The sequence below is a fragment of the Terrapene carolina genome, unplaced genomic scaffold (assembly GCF_002925995.2).
Source record: "Terrapene carolina triunguis isolate 2854851 unplaced genomic scaffold, T_m_triunguis-2.0 Scaffold247, whole genome shotgun sequence".
Classification (NCBI taxonomy): Eukaryota; Metazoa; Chordata; order Testudines; family Emydidae; genus Terrapene; species Terrapene triunguis.
The window spans coordinates 4,038,391-4,048,735 of NW_020664598.1; the positions used below are offsets into that span (position 1 = coordinate 4,038,391).

Sequence of the window (10,345 nt, forward strand, 5' to 3'; positions counted from 1 at the left end):
GTTGGTCTCCAGTGTCCCCCTTTGGCGGTGTGTAGCTGGGCGCCCGTTCCGTTCCCCGTGGTCAGAAGGCTGTGTCTTTGTGACAGGCCAGTCTGGAGAAGTGGAGGGGAATTGCTGTGATTATGAGGGCCCTCAGTGGTCCAGCAGGGCTGGGGTGGAGGCAGGGGATGCAGCTGAGGGCTGTAATGGGGGAGGCAGCTCCTGGCTGGGAGAGTTGGCTTTGACTCCCAGATGTGGAACACCTTAGGGGACAGCCTGTCGCTAGTCCAAGCCAGAGCCCTAGTTTCAGGTGCTGAAAGGTGTAAATGGGAGCACGGTGATGCCAGCTGCCTAGCAGAGGGGGAGGGGCTGAGCAGGCACGTGCCACGAACTGCTTGGCATCTCCTGGGAGAGTGAATAGGCTGCGGGCAAACCACGGCTGCCTTTTGGCACAGGTTAGGGATGGGAAATCCCTCTGCTGGCTAAGCTAGCGGGGATGGCCCTCTGGTATTCCTTGTGCTTCAGAGCCCTGAGTTTGAAGCCTGGGACACACTGTGTCTAAGTGCGTGAAACGAGCACCAGTAGTCCAGGAGGGCAGGGGGTTGCAAGTTAATGGCAAGAATAAAAAGCCAAGGGTGTATCTGTGTGTTCATGTGTATGTGCCTGCGAGTTTGTGCCTGTTGTGTATCTGTTTGTGTCTGTCTGCACGCCGGCGGGTGTGTGGTTGCGTTTCTCAGTGTAGAGGCCGTGTGTCTGTGTTTGTGTTGTCGGTGTGTGGGGGGGCTGTGGGTGTCTGTGTAGGAGTCCATCCCTGCTCCCTTTGTCACCTCGGTGCTCTTCACCACTTTGCTGTGCTCCCCTCCAAACAAATAAGCAGGTGGGATCCCAACTCCCGCCCCATTACCACCACATTGCAGCTGGATTCCTGGTTCGGATTCATTGTTCGTGTTGCCAAGGCAACAGAAAGCCAGGGAGTAAATGAAAGTATCCTCCCCAGTGCTTAACACCCCCATGCCGCAATGTAATAATGTCAGAATAGAAATCTGGTTCACACCCCACCCTCCCGCTCCAATTCCACAGAGACCCCTCTGGATACCAATAAAGTGCCTGCCAGAGCCTTCAGTTGATTGAAAGCAGAGAATTAGGTTGGAGGGGGGGGAAGCATCTTCACTGTTGAAATGATTAACAGTTTCACCGCTGTTCCCTGCCTTCGCTGCACGAGAAGGGGCCGTGCCCACAAGGATCAATGTTGAACATCAGCGGAATTGTGGTCCTAGCAGAACTGGTTTCTAAGAAGGTTTGGCTGGCCAGCACCATTGGGAACCAGCCTGTGTCAAAACTAGGCTTAAAACCTGTGTTCTTGCTTAACAAAAGTCATCTTAGCTCTGGTAAGGATGGGGCCTTAGAGACATGCAGAGAAAGTCAGGACATAATTAGGCCAGGACTAAGACTCCCCTCCAGCTGAGCACAGAAAATCACATGCTGGGATACCTGCTGAGCTCAAAGAGGATCTGTTAGATACACTCTGTGCTGGAGTCAGGCAGAAAAGGGTCTCTCCAACTCTGCTTGCTCCCTGGGAATAATGTATGCCTGCCTGCAATGGGAAGACCAGGATTCACCTAGGCGGGGAAGAACCTGAACCAGGCTGCTGTGGTCCCTGGAATGGACTCTGGGGGTAGCCCCTGGGAGGAGGGGAAGAACCTGAATTGAATTTATTGAATGCTTGCTCCAGATCTGGAGCCCCTTAACACCCAGGGGATGATCCTTCCTCTATCACCAGCATGAGAATACGCTGTAGTCCAAACACTGGTTACTTTTCCCAGCTGTGGCCGTCAGTCGTTTCATTAGGAGTCTCAATGAGTCTTTGGCTGGATTTCCCCCAGGAATCCGATTTCAAGGCTCCCTAGTGACTGCTAATGTGTAAATACAGTTTGCCTCAGCATGGCAATGTGATAGCAGGAATGCTTTGGAGCTGTTAACTCTTCATCTGTCAGAGACCATCCCCGGTGAAAGCCCCTTCCATCTCTGCATGACAATTGGTGCAAACTGGAAAGATGATTGCCACGAGTCTCCTGCTTCTGGGCACGCTTAGTTAACAATGTGGTTTAGTGGACCCTGGGTCACCTCACACCCAAGTGAATGGGGAGGCAGAAGAAGTGGCCTATGGAAAAAGGCATAGGGATCATTTGATGATTTAGTTTAGCAGTGTACAACAGCAGCTGTGTAAAAAAAAAAAATACAAACCTATTTCACAAGCATTAATTAACACAAGCGAAGGGGAAAAAACACAACTTTTTAAAGGTTTCACAGAGACTATAAACTGGCAGCACGGGGGGGGGGTGTAATACATGCAAATTAATGGCATAAATTTTGGGTTACTTTACTTCACAAATGTTAACAAGCTCATAAAAAATATTCGTTCCCAGTTTTCTGTCAATGCGTATTTAATTCTTTCCCTTTTTTTGTTGTTGAAAAGATTGTTTTCAGTATATCACTCCTAAATTAATTTGGATTTCTTTTCTTTTCTTTCTAATTTCTAATGTGCCCATCATCATAATATCTAGGCATGGATGTTGTAATATCTAATCTCTCTCTCTCTCTCTTTAGTAGTCAGTGGGCCTTCAGCCTGGTAATTCCATACACAACACTGCCAATTTCTAAACATACATTTTCTCCTACTACAGGTAGACTAGTGAGGCAAGGAGCAAATTAATGGGACAGCTGAACAGCCTGACTTGTTTACCAACCACTCAAATTGGTGTTTGATGCAAGAGGGCATAGAGACAGAGATAAATATATGGGCTGATAGCTGGACTATCCCATGGATTCGCTTCCAAACAGCCATCTCCATCCCTCGTGCTGTAACCCCTCTTTCCACTTCTCTGTTTCCATAGAACTGGAGATAATGAGGGGATTCCAGCTCCTTGCTGAGACCAGGATACTGTGAGTACTTGCCCCATCTCTGAGGTGTCTCTGCCTCCTGAGTGATTCCTGCTTTGCTTACAGTTAAAACCAAGGGCTTAGAAAACACTTTAGTAGAGCCGTGCAGAAGCCACTCTTGCTGTCCTGCCTCTATCCAAGCCAGCAGGACCACCCCAGCCTGTATTGTCAATGTGAATTATAAATTTCAGACCTCAGGCCCATGCTGGTGGCTTGGTGGAGGGAAGTAGAATCTCATTTTGACCTGGAAAACCGAGCTGAGTTGATTGTGGAAATGTTGAGGAATGAACATGGAGCAGGGAGATGTATTTAATGGCAATTCATAGTTTTGGCCACAGTCCTGCTCTTTCACACCCCTGGAGACCTTGTTGACAGTGCTCTGTTTCAGCACCGTGGACAGCAGTGCCTTGACCTAACTTCCCTCTTTAAAGGCACATCAGGTGTTTTTGGAACACCATAGGGGAAAGGGGAAGAAGGATGAAATGACAGGCCGGGGTGTCCAGTCAGCAGTAAATGGGAGACTATATTTTTAGAAGCAAGGGAAAGAGGAGAAGAGAGAAAGAAGATGTTGGTGGGTGGATCACTCAAAGGCAAGAGAGAGCACCCAGGCAGGAGGAATCTGTTGTGTTTGGGAGATGTGGGTAGGATCAGTACGGATGCTTAGAAAGAATAATTTGGGCCCTGGAATGGGACTATGCATGTGGTTAAAGTTGGGCATGTGCTTCAGTGGTTTGCTGATTCAAGGCCCGAAAGTATAAGCAGAGGTAGAGGGAATGAGGACTGGACGATGAGCAAGGGGCATAGTAAGGAATGGATGTGGGCCTTTTATGAGGGCTTTTTGGAGAGGAAGGATGGATTGTGACTGAGGGGATCTAGGTTAAATTCCCTGCTCCACCACAGACATCCTCTGGGGCTTTAGGTGAGTCACTTAATTTCTTTGTGCCTCAGCTCCCCATCTGTAACATGGGGATAATGATCCTTTATGAATATAAACAAATAACCCAAGTATGGAGGGACAAAATTAGAAAAGCCAAGGCACAAAACAAGGTGAAACTAGCTAGAGACTTAAGGGTAACAAGAAAACATTCTACAAATGTTACTTACTATGCCCCTATGGAAGCAAGAGGAAGACCAAGGACAAGGTAGACCTGTTACTCAATGAGGGGGGAAAACAATAACAAAATGTGGAAATAGCAGAAGTGCTAAATTACTTTTTTCTTTTAGTTTTCACCAAAAAGGTTAGTAGTGAGTGGACATCTAACATAGTGAATGCCAGTGAAAATGAGGCAAGATCAGAGGGTTAAATAGGGAGAGTACAAGTTAAAAATTACCTAGACAAGTTAGATGTCTTGAAATCACCAGGCCCTGATGAAATACATCCTAGAATACTCACGGAGCTGACTGAGGAGATATCTGAGCCATTAGCGATTATCTTCAAAAAGTCATGGAAGACGGGAGACATTCCAGAAGACTGGAAAAGGGCAAATATAGTGCCTATTTACAAAAAAGAGAATAAGGACAACTTGGGGAATTACAGACCAGTCAGCTTAACTTCTGTACCCGGAAAGGCAATGGAGCAAATAATTAAGCAATCAATTTGCAGGCACCTAGAAGATAATAAGGTGCTAAGTAACAGTCAGCATGGATTTGTCAAGGACATATCATGTCAAACCAACCTAACAGCTTTCTTTGACAGGGTTACAAGCCTTGTGGATAGGGAGGAAGTGGTAGATGTGGTATATCTTGACTTTAGTAAGGCTTTTGATACTGTCTCGCATGACCTTCTCATAAACAAACTAGGGAAATTCAACCTAGATGGAGCTACTATAAGATAGGCGCATAGCTGGTTGAAAAACTGGTCCCAGAGAGTTATCAGTTGTTCACAGTCAAGCTAGAAGGGCATATCAAGTGGGGTCCCACAGGGATTGGTCCTGGGTCTGGTTCTGTTCAGTATCTTCATCAATTATTTAGAGAATGACATAGAGAGTACACTTACAAAATTTGCAGACAATACCAAGCTGGGAGGGGTTGCACGTGCGTTGGAGGATAGGATTGAACTTCAAAATGATCTGGACAAACTGGAGAAATGGTCTGAAATAGGATGAAATTCAATAAGGACAAATGCAATGTTCCTTAGGAAGGAACAATCAGTTGCATACATACAAAATGGGAAATGACTGCCTACGAAGGAGTACTGCGGAAAGGGATCTGGGGGTCATAGTGGATTCCAAGCTAAATATGATTCAACAGTGTAACACTGTTACAAAAAAAGCAAACATCATTCTGGGGTGTATTAGCAGGAGTATTGTAAGCAAGACACAAGAAGTAATTCTTCTGCTCTACTCCACGCTGATTAGGCCTCAGCTGGAGTATTGTGCCCAGTTCTGGGCTCCACATTTCAGGAAAGATGTGGACAAATTGGAGAAAGTTCGGAGAAGAGCAACAAAAATGATTAAAGGTCTAGAAAACATGATCTGTGAGGGAAGATTGAAAACACTGGGTTTGTTTAGTCTGGAGAAGAGAAGACTGAGGGAGGACATAACAGTTTTCAAGTAAATGAAATGTTGTTACAGGGAGGAGGGAGAAAAATTGTTCTCCTTAATCTCTGAGGATAGGACAAGAAGCAATGGTCTTAAATTGCAGCAAGAGAGGTTTAGGTTGGCCATTAGGAAAAACTTCCTGTCAGAGTGGTTAAGTACTGGAATAAATTGCCTAGGGAGTTTGTGGAATCTCCGTCATTGGAGATTTTTAGACAAACATCTGTCAGGGATGGTCTAGATCAGGGATAGGCAACCTATGGCACCCGTGCCTAAGGCGGCACGCAAGCTGATTTTCAGTGGCACTCACACTGCCCGGGTCCTGGCCACCGGTCCGGGGACTCTGCATTTTAATTTAATTTTAAATGAAGCTTCTTAAACATTTTAAAAACCTTATTTACTTTACATACAACAATAGTTTAGTTATATATTATAGACTTATAGAAAGAGACTTTCTAAAAACATTAAAATGTATGACTGGCACGCGAAACCTTAAATCAGAGTGAATAAATGAAGACTCGGCACACCACTTCTGAAAGGTTGCCAACCCCTGCTCTATAGTCTTCCTCTCATTTGAGTAAAGACCCTTGTCCTTCATTCCCTCTTTCTTTCTCTTCAGCCCCGGGCATGTTCACTCCATTTACTGAACATCTCCTCATTTATTCAGTGTTACTTATTCAAATATTCCCTTTATTTATTAATCTTCCTTTTCTTCAGTAATATCCCCTTGTTCAATGCTCTGTGTCAGTGATACTCAGACTGAGGCTCGGGAGCTGCAAGTGGCTCTTGAACGTGTCTCCTGTGGCTCCTTGCAGCACATGATATTAAAATACTGTGTGATTTAATTATTCACCAATCTAAGTTATTAACCAATCAGGATGCTTTTACTATGTTATTAACCAATTGTGGAATACTTGGTCAGTCATTTTGGTGTGAAAATAATATATACAGCAAGTGAAACAATGACTTCACACTACCGTGATTCTTCTGGGTAATGTTGATTGCTAATTTGGCTCCTGAACCACTGAGGTCTGAGTATCACTGCTCCATACAGTCTTGTTTACTTATCCAATAATAGTGTTTTCCTAACCAGTGATTCATACCCCCCATTGGCAATTACAGTTCTCTTTATGCTTAGAAACACATGCTTATTCATTTTCCTACCTACAATAACGTATGTCTACTCATTACACTACACTCCTTTCAAAAGCCATCCAAGGAACAGATGATCAGTGTAAAATAAATCAATAATGAAATAAAATAATAAGACTGGTGTATATGTTTTTGCATCCCTTTTTAGGTATAGGGGTTGAATCCAAACTATTTTTGCAAGTCACCCAAAAGTTGGGGCATTCAGATAGAAGGGGTCCCCAAATTCAAACCCTCCTTAGTTTTGGTTTATACCACTGTTCTGCCCTCTCTCAACTCCTTACTCTCTATTCTATACCTTTTCCCATTCTTTACTGGATGTAGTAGTAGTAATGGTAACGCCCATCTGAGATCAGGGCCCTGTTGTACGAGGCACTGTACAAATATTGTAAAAGTCAGTCCTTCCCCCAAAGAGCCTACAGTCAAAATACACAAGACAAACAAAAGTAACACAGAATCATAGAAGTGTATGACTGGAAGGGACCTTGAGATGTCTTCTAGTCCAGTTCCCTGCACTCAAAGCAGGACTAAGTATTATCTAGCCCAGGGGTCAGCAACCTTTCAGAAGTGGTGTGCCGAGTCTTCATTTATTCACTCTAATTTAAGGTTTCGCGTGCCAGTAATACATTTTAATGTTTTTAGAAGGTCTCTCTCTATAAGTCTATAATATATAACTAAACTATTGTTGTATGTAAAGTAAATAAGGTTTTTAAAATGTTTAAGAAGCTTCATTTAAAATTAAATTAAAATGCAGAGCACCCCGGACCGGTGGCCAGGACCCAGGCAGTGTGTTGAGTATGGGTGGAGTGAATGAATGAATTGCGGCTGTACTGATTAGGGGTGAAGTGAATGAGTAACTTGGACTCTACTGAACAGGGGTGAAATGGAGTGGATGGGGCTGTATTGAGTAGGTGTAGGGAGTAAAGGATGAGTGACTTGTGTTGTGTTGAGTAGGGTTAGAGAAGAGTGAATGAATGGATTGTGGCTGTACAGAGCAGGGGTAAGAAGGACCTGAAGAATAAGTTCAGATGGAGGGGGTGAGTGAGTTTGGGCTGTATGGAGCAGCGGTTATATGAGTGAGTGCATTGGGGCTGTACTGAACAAGGCAGGGAAGTATAACTCTGTGCAGTAGCTCCTTTTTGAAGAGGAAAGAGCCGTCGTTCCGTTCAGTGATAAGTATTGAGTCAGTCCTGCATGTGGTTTTAGTGAATGGTGTAGCTAGGTGGAGGATTTTGAATGGGTTCAAGGCAATTATCGAGTGAGTTGATGTAGTTCATAGAGAAACAGATGTGGGTGGATAATGGTTGAAGCAGGTGTTAAGTGGGAGAGCCATTCGCTTGGTGAGAGGAGCCCTAGGATTTGTTGGTGGAAGTACCCACTCTGAGAGGGATAGGGTGACTCAGTGCAACTGCTGATTCAGTGGGTGGGTGGCACAGCTGGGGTAGGGTAGATACAGACTGATCAGTGAAGCAGTGTGATGTACCTAGGGGACAGTAGAATTGAGTTGCCAAAGCTATCTTGTCTGTATATATGGTGCAAATACAATTCCATTGGCTTCCTTTCCTGGGCTTTCCTACGTGCTGATCCCCCTAATAGATGAGTGGGCTGCCTGGGCTTTCTTATGTGCCCATCATCCTAGTATCTGGGCGCCACTTGTGCTTCTGTTTCTGCCATGTTTACATTTCTGTTTGCAACCCCAGTCTCCTCTGGAAGGACGATAGTAGAAGAAAAAAGAAGATTGAAAGAAGCTGACAGAGGGAGAGCGCACCCAGAAAGCCCACCTAAGCACAAAGAAATAACTCCGACGAGCAGGGAGAGTGAGAGAGGGAAGGAAAAAATGATGAGAGAGAGAAATAGAGAGAAATATTCTGGAGACTAAAAAAAATTACCATACGCTGGGATCCTGTTATTCAACCTAATTTTCAAAGGACTGCAGCTGTCGCGCTGAGATAATCTGTTAATTATAACAGTCATTGTGTTTTGGCAATGGAAGAAAAAACCCAGGCTCTAAAGCAAGTGGAGGTGGGGAGGGAGAGAGGCAAGGCTGTGTCAAAATGCATGTCAGGTGTTAGCTCTCTGGTGGGTGGGGGAGAGTGCTCCCAAGCAGTGCCTAGCTGCTGCTGCTGCCCAGGTGTTGAGGATGCAGAGAGGAGGGCTGCATCCCTTTTCTTGGAAGAGGGTGAGTTCAAAGCAAAGGTGCAGCCGTAAGTGTAACCCACTGGCCAAGTGAGCACATGACCACTTCTGTGTGCAGAGCCACAGAGCATAGGTACTTGGCACTGCTCCTGGCGAATCAGAGGTCTGTGTTTTGGAGCCAGAGATCGTAGATTCACTCTGATTTTGGGGGCAGAGCAAAATGCATGTATCTAGCAGCCATGATGAGCAGGACATGTGCAGAGTTGTACCAAGTTTGGGAGCAATGCCTCTCCCTGTGGGGGGCTGTGCCTGAGTTCAAGATTGATGGGCTATGCAGTTTGCACGCTGCTCTAGAAGGGATGCAATGGGAGTAGGTCTCCTGGATGCAGGTCTCTCACAGGGAACAACAAAGAAGGAACATGAGAGAGGAGTGGGAGTGTCTAGGTCAGGGGTTTGCTAGACCTCAGAGCATGGAGTGGGATTTTGAGGGGGAAACAGTGGAGGAATCTGGGCAAGATTCACATATTTGTATCCCACAGACAAGAGCTGTGCTGTGGGAGGAATTGTTTTCAGGGGATGCTGGATTGCAGATAGGCCTTCTCCAGCATGGCATCACCCTACCACAGCCAGGGCTCCCTGGCCATTCCCTGCTGCAACTCCCCCTCCCCCCACCTACAGCCAGCGCTGCTCCGTTCCCTACAGCGACCCCCCCCACTCAGCCCCGTTCCATCCACAGCCAGCACTCCCACCCCATCCCCCACAGCTACTCTCCCCACAGCCAGTGCTCCCACAGTGGCCCACCCACTCCACAGCCAGTGCTCCTGCCCTGTTCCCTAAAGCGCCTCTCCCACAGCCAGCGCTCCCACCCCGTTCTCTACAGCAACTCCCCCAGAGCCAGTGCTCTCACCCCTTTCCCCACAGTGACCCCTGCACAGCCAGCACTCCCATCCCGTTCCACACAGCGATTCCCCCCGCAACCAGTACTCCCATCCCATTCCCCACAGTGACCCCTGCACAGCCAGTGCTCCCATCCCGTTCCACACAGCGATTCCCCCCACAACCAATACTCCCACCCCGTTCCCCACAGTGCCCCCCGCACAGCCAGTGCTCCTGCCTTGTTCCTTCCAGCGACTCCCCCCGAGCCAGCGCTCCCACCCCGTTCTCTACAGCGCCTCTCCCACAGACAGCCCTAGCACCCCATTCCCTACTGCGTACCCCCCACAGCCAGCACTCCTGTCCCGTTCCGCACAGCGACCCCCCCCCGCCCCCCCCCCCGCCCCCTTCCCTCCAGCGAATTCTGCACATCCAGCGCTCCTGCCCTGTTCCTCACAGCAACCCCCCGACAATCAGCGCTCCCGCCCCGTTCCCTCCAGCAATCCCCCACAGCGTTCCCATCCCGTTCTCTACAGCGACTTTCCTCCCCACAGGCAACAGTCCCGCCCTGTTCCTCACAGCGACCCCCACAGCCAGTGTCCCCGCCCCATTCCCTACAGTGACTCCTCCCCAGTCAGGGTGCTCGCCCCTGTTCCCCACAGTGACTCTCCCCACAGCCAGTGCTCCCGCCTCCTTCCAGTGACCCCCGCATAGCCAGCGCTCCCACCCCG

General features: G+C 47.3%; 1 protein-coding gene across 5 annotated transcripts in view; it reads left to right on the top strand.

The window, feature by feature from the left end:
• The window catches only part of ELFN2 (extracellular leucine rich repeat and fibronectin type III domain containing 2), a 58,078-nt gene that overhangs the window by 36,415 nt on the left and 11,318 nt on the right, over positions 1-10,345 (top strand). For 3 of the 5 annotated variants that reach the window (XM_024200135.2, XM_024200136.2, XM_024200138.2), the window contains one exon: positions 2,874-2,922. The exons of the other annotated variants lie outside the window; for them this stretch is intronic. The gene's annotated coding sequence lies outside the window, so the exon portion shown is untranslated. The remainder of the gene's footprint in view (positions 1-2,873; positions 2,923-10,345) is intronic. 5 annotated transcript variants of the gene reach the window in all.